Genomic DNA, 6,302 nt, shown 5'->3' on the forward strand with positions numbered 1-6,302 from the left:
TCCAGCGGTTAAATCTGCACACGATTTCTGCCTCACAGCCGGACACCACTGTGTGTGTGTGTGTGTGTGTGTGTGTGTGTGTGTGTGTGTGTGTGTGTACACAGCTGCTGGAAATAAAGAAATAGAATAAGAGAAAAGGCAAACACTGTGTTTATGACTCTTCCCTGCTGGAAACGTCTGACACACGGAGCCAGGGCCTGCCTGAGTGTGAGGACGCCGACAGTAACCGCCCCTGAATAACGGATTTCGGCTGCTTCATCCTTTTCTTCAAGTTTTCACTGAAAAAGAAAATTCCGCAAATGTGATGCGGTAGGTCGTACGCTCATTTACAGCGAGCTAATCCCCGCCGACCGCCTGCCGTGCTGTCATTACTCGAAGTAATCCTGTGGCTGTTAGCTAGGCTACAGTAAGTTGTTGGCTTTCGCGTTAACGGCAGAATTCACCCGCGGGAACACCGACGCCCGCATTCACGACCTCTAGAGTCTCACACTCACCTACAACGAGCTTCCCTCTGGCGCAACGGCGACGTGTCCTCACACCGACATGTTTCTCCTCATCCTCCAGCTCGACTTCAAACCACCGCCGCCCTTTCGCCTCAGACGAGAGTGAACTGCCCACATCTACGAAACAATACGCCGAGTAGCTAATCTTTGTATTGCAACAGCTGATGCTAAAAATAGATGCGCCCCCGAAGGGGTGGACAATGGTTTTACTGTTGAGACGCGAAAGGACTAAATGTTGTTTTTCAGTGTGATATTAAATGTGTGTTCATGATTATTACAAAAATATAAGCCCTCTGTCTTTTCCCAGGATGTGTTTCTGGTGTTAAAATGTATAAAAACCACGAGGCAGTGACGGAGTACCCCCTTTTTTACTGAAATGGACTGTTCCCTTCTTCAGAGGAATCGTTTAAAGGGCTAGTCCTGTCAAACTGACCGTTCCTAATTTAGGGGAAGTCAAACGGATTAATTAGAGGACTGAGTGTTGATGTTGAAGCTTGTTCGGGATTGTTGAGGATCTAATTCGCTTATACGTCCACGTATGTGGGCCTATATAATATAGTTATATAGAGTATAATATAATTTCATGTATATATAAAGTATTAATAAGCATTAATCATGAAGCACAATTCTTTGGACAATGTGAATCACGATATAATTTTTGGACATCTAATTGTATTTTCGTAAGGTTTGCAGCTTTTCCTACTCATGATGACCTCCCCCGTTCCCATTCATACTGCACTAAAATAGAAATACACGACCAATGAAATGACAGAAAGTTCCCGTTTGTCACTATCTGCTGTAGAAAATTCTGATTTTCACAGCAGATTCACAATAACACTAACAAGGTTTCTTTACATTTTACAATTTGCATTTATTTCTTACAATTTAAGCCCAAAGAGTCATCCTCACAGACTTCAGCAAAAAGAACCGAGATGCACTATTGAAAATTACTATTACACTTTTTTCTTATATTAAAATATATCAGGGTTTAAATGTGAAATTAAACTTCTTTACACTGACAGAAAGCTGAGTTTTAATTAGTTAAACACCGTGTAAAATGAGTTTGTCATCCCTGCCCTGTCGCTTTGAGCAAAGACACAACTCATCCCTTCTTGTTTACCCACTTTGTGTCGAAAATTATTTCATAATGTACAGAAAATATAACACGATTATATTAAATACTTAAAAAACTTCTAATATAATATAATATGCATACATATTATATGATGTCTTATACAATGCTGAAGGTAGTGTTCCATATGTGATACCATAGCAACGAGCCAAAACACCAAACCCCTAAAACTGAAGGTGTTACTGTTGCAGCGATGTGCAGGGCTTTGACTGCACGCTTTTTTCTTTTAGTTTCCGTATCCATACCCACATACAGCCTTTTCAGATGTTAGTAATTGGCACTTGCAGTATTTTGTTGTTTCATTATATAATTCTCTCACATGTGAGAATCTCATAGATTAACTCCTTTATTTTTTATTACCAAGTCTTAAGCTCCAAACTAGGAGACAAACTGAAAACTGTGATAGAAAATATCAACATCATCCCTTTTTTTCATTTATTTATTTTTTGTATCTATTGATTCATTTACTGAATATTTACTTTGGTAATAATAATTATTATTTTAATAATGACTTGAGGTTAACCATGAATTTCACCTGTGTCATTTACGTGTATCTGTAACAGTGTATCTGTTAACAGTTTTGTGTAAACATGCCCATGCAGGAAAACAGTGCACTGTTAGCTCGTTTTTGCAAGAGGTCAATAAAAGCAATCAAGAGAACATCAGGTTCATTCGCAACACTTTGAAAAGACACCGCATGTCGTCATAAAGTGTAACTCTGAAAGGCAAGGTCTACAGGGTTGTCTAATTTAAACAGAGGCTTCTCATTAGTCGCACTAAGCAGTAGAGCTTAAAAGAGGAAACTTTATACCGTAAGCTTGTTTGGAGGAGGTGAGTGTATGCTCTCAATATCAACCTGGAGCCAACAAAGAGTAAAGCTAGTACTGTATCTCATGAGAGAGATCGAGGCTAACATTGTTCATGAGTGGGCACATAGACTGCATATTCAAATACAAGTGTGATTACTGATGGGTCTATATTTAGAATAAAGTAATAACTGACTTCCAGTAACCCTCAGAAATATGTGTGTGTGAGAGAGAGAAAGATATAAATAATTCAATTGAAACGAGGAAGAAGGAGCCGATATGCATTTTACCTCTGAAAATAATCAGATGTTAGACATTTTACAACTCACATTACAGTGAGTAAGTGATGGGAAATGAAGTCGTCGCTCTCTGGCAGCATTTCCAGGAAAGCCCATTTTAAAAGCATGTACTCAGACACACACACACACAGCCAACATGCACACACAGTCATTCTTTCCATATGATTGATGTGGTGGTAAATGTGATATTGAATCGTTGTTGGTCTTGATAATATCTCATCAACACTTGTGGAAAAAAGAAAGTGAGGAAATGAATTTAATCTCATGTTTTCCTTGTTTTGATAAATGGGCTGGTAGTTAGTAGTTACTCAAGGTACCTTTTTCTATACTTGTAAGCACTCTCTGTCACGGATGCATTAAAGTGTCACGAGCTAACAGAATGATCACCTAGGCGTGAAGCACTGTAAGAGTTCAACAGATTTATTGACAAGTTTTTTTTTGCACAGTGAAAAGGTAGTAACAAAGCTGATGGTGGGGCATTTGAGTTCCAGCAGTGGCAGTCAGGCAACACAGGCTTCCCAGGGCGTGCGCACACACACAAAACAGGGCTCATGGGAGTGGGGCTTCATAGCAAGAAAGGTTACACAGAGAGGTTATCCAAGACATAAAACACACAAACCAAACAGAATCAAGGGCGTCTCTTGGCTGGTGCAACGCTGTGACAAGCTTGAAGTAGTTAGCCTAGTCATAGACGAGCAGAAAGTGAGTCAGTGCAGGCAGGTGCGTGCCTGAAGGAAGGCGGAGAGGCAGGAGGAGCTGCACTGAGGAAAGGTGACCACAACACGCCAAAGAGACAAAATAAGAGAGGCAGGCCAGCGCGAGAGACTCGAGGAAGGTGGCACAAAGTTCAGTATTGTACCCAAGGATGCTTCATCATGCAGGCTTCTTCTTCTACCTGCTTCCTCTAGGGGTCACCACAGTGGATCATCTGCCTCCATCTCACCCTGTCCCTAGCTTCCTCTTCTGGCACACAAACCCTCTGAACATCCTCCATCCTGTTCCTTTGTATTTGGCCGACAGCAGCAGAGGCAGTCACTGTTAACCTGCATGGAAATCTCATCTTTTATATTCATATATGATGCAGTTGCAGACACTCATTTTAAACATGGTCTGTGTTTGAAAACACGAGATAACTGTATGTGCATTTTAGTCCTATAACCTGTGTGCGCACTGTTTTTTGTTCTACTCCAGCCTTTATGATGTCAGGCTGAGTACATATCATTAAGAGCAATCTTAAAGCTGTTACACAAAAGCTCCACCAAAGCTTTTATCTGTAAGAGAAACCCAGTTAGAACAAACTTGTCTTAAAAGGAGGATGGCCTTAAACAGACACCATGTAAAACAGCTTGTTTCAGACACAGGATGAATTGAGGAGCTGCATAAAGGCAGAGGAAAATTTAAATAAGGATTATTCTGAACTGTGAATCATGCAAAGCTACTCTGGAGCACAGGAATAAAATATCTGGAAATAAGCTAAACTTTAATTTAGCCTCTCAGATGCAAGGCTTACATATGTTTAGAAAACAATGGTTGCCCTGCTCATTCTCGATGAGAAATATCTGAGCTCTCCGGGTTTTCTGTGACATATCAGGCATCGATTTGACAGTTTCGATATATCCTCACATGTTCACAAAGGTAAACACGGTGCTGTTCAGATCTACACAAGAGCAAGATCTCCGCTTTGGTCTTACCAGCGTGTTTATGAAGATGTGAGAGTCATGCCCTGTTGAAACCTAAAGATTTATTGATTAAGGCTATGGTCGACTTGTAGGACGCAATCAAGAGGTAGTAAATCGGTTGGCTGGAATACTGATTTAGTCATTAATTGAGAGGTCTCACTGCGAGCACAGGCAGCAGGCTGATGGGATGTTAATTTGATAAGCGATTGCTACTAATTTGTCCTCGGATTCTGCAGGTTGAGCCTTTCTTGTGGCCACCCTACACCTCCAGTAACAGATTGCACTTAAACTGCAATGCCGATTTCCTCTGAAGGGGTATCAAAGGGTGTTCTTCATGTTCATCTTGCACAGTGCCATAAATACACCACTGACATCTGTGTGCATGTGTGAGCAGAGCAAGACCTTCACCACCACTTGATGGATAAACACGGATTTATTTCGGGGTCAGAAGGAATGCAGCTTGAAATTAGCTCTTGTTTATTCAATAAAGTGAAAGGAGTTGACAGTATAGGCTCCAAGCCGTCTTCAGCCTGTGTTTAGTCATCTCGTGCAGATCTTAAATGCCAATATCTGCCTGCCTAAATCTTTCCACAGTCATAGGGACGTAGCTTCTTCCAGCATGTAGTGTGCAGAAGACCTGAGGAACCACCACAGAAGGGCCGGGCATCAGTCAGAGGACTGACACGGTCCTGTGTGACGTGCATCACCATCAAGTAAAGCCTTATTTAGGGTTATAGCTCAGTAGAGGAGAATGTGTATCCCCCTTTAAACCCACATCAAACACACACACACACAAAGACACATACTTCTATTGCCTCCTGCCTGTTGCCATGGAGACACTAGTGAGCCCTTTCCTTATACCAGGAACAGACCGATTACATCACAATATGCAGACGCGAACAGTGCACACACGTGTAGTGTAAAGTGATTTCATTTTACCATTCCAGTCTGTGAAACAGTTGCTGTGCCCTCAATGTGCACACAAGCTTATGTTGTCATCGCTCGACAACATCTATTTATCTCTGTGTGCGTGCGTATGTCATTTATAAATGTTTACCATGAATGGAGTCTTGTTTCCAGATCCTACAGATCCCTGCAGACAGTATGTTTATGTTTGATGACGTGCACTGGTTTCATATTTGTGTTTTCATAAGGAAACCATTACAATAGAGAAGGGGGTGAAATTAGCTCAAAGAACTGAGAGTGATGAGGGGAAATATGAGCTTACTGTTGGGTGATTAAACTAGATAGAATAGTAAACCTTATTAAGAATTAGAAAAGTAGACCGTGATTCTCTTTCAAGCTCCATGCAGATGCAGTGAAAGAGCCTGAAAATGTGCTCAAAGGATGTTCTCTACCAAACACATCGGAAGACTTCCAATAATGTTTTAACTTCTTCTCCAAACAGTTGTCACATTGGTGCTAGAGCCTCCAACAGGGTGGGCTACACTTTGAGCATCTGAATTAACAGGTGTCGCTTACAGCGCTGGTTTATGCTGAAGTCTGTTCATTCTGAAGTGGGAATAAGAGTAAGTAAGAATAGACTGTTGTCAAGAATAAACGTTGATGTTGTTGTGTTAATATGATGCACTCCTCAGATTCGGCATCAGTGTTTAATGTAATATTTAGCACTGAAGTTGTTTTAGCTCAAAGAAAAAACTTGGAGTGCCTTCTTTCCTCACAACAAGTATAGACACATTTACATAACGCTGCTCTGTATTTATTTAGTTGTTTAGTTTTGGGTTGGTTGCTTAGTGTCTCACCCCCCAAATGGCTCAGGTGTGGGGGGTGATGAGTAGGGATGGGTATCGTTTAGGCTTTATCCGATACCGGTGCCAAACTGGTACTTTTGAAATGGTGCCGGTGCTTAAAGAATGGAGAAC

The 6,302-nt window shown here is 41.2% G+C and overlaps 1 protein-coding gene across 1 annotated transcript in view; it reads right to left on the minus strand.

Annotated features, from left to right (window-relative positions):
* The window catches only part of mrasa (muscle RAS oncogene homolog a), a 16,984-nt gene extending 16,303 nt beyond the window's left edge, over positions 1-681 (minus strand). The window contains exon 1 of the mRNA XM_005743724.1: positions 495-681. The gene's annotated coding sequence lies outside the window, so the exon portion shown is untranslated. The remainder of the gene's footprint in view (positions 1-494) is intronic.
* Between the last annotated feature and the right edge of the window lie 5,621 nt (positions 682-6,302).

Source organism: Pundamilia nyererei, unplaced genomic scaffold, assembly GCF_000239375.1.
Source record: "Pundamilia nyererei isolate P.nyererei 1_Seehausen unplaced genomic scaffold, PunNye1.0 scaffold00135, whole genome shotgun sequence".
NCBI lineage: Eukaryota > Metazoa > Chordata > Actinopteri > Cichliformes > Cichlidae > Pundamilia > Pundamilia nyererei.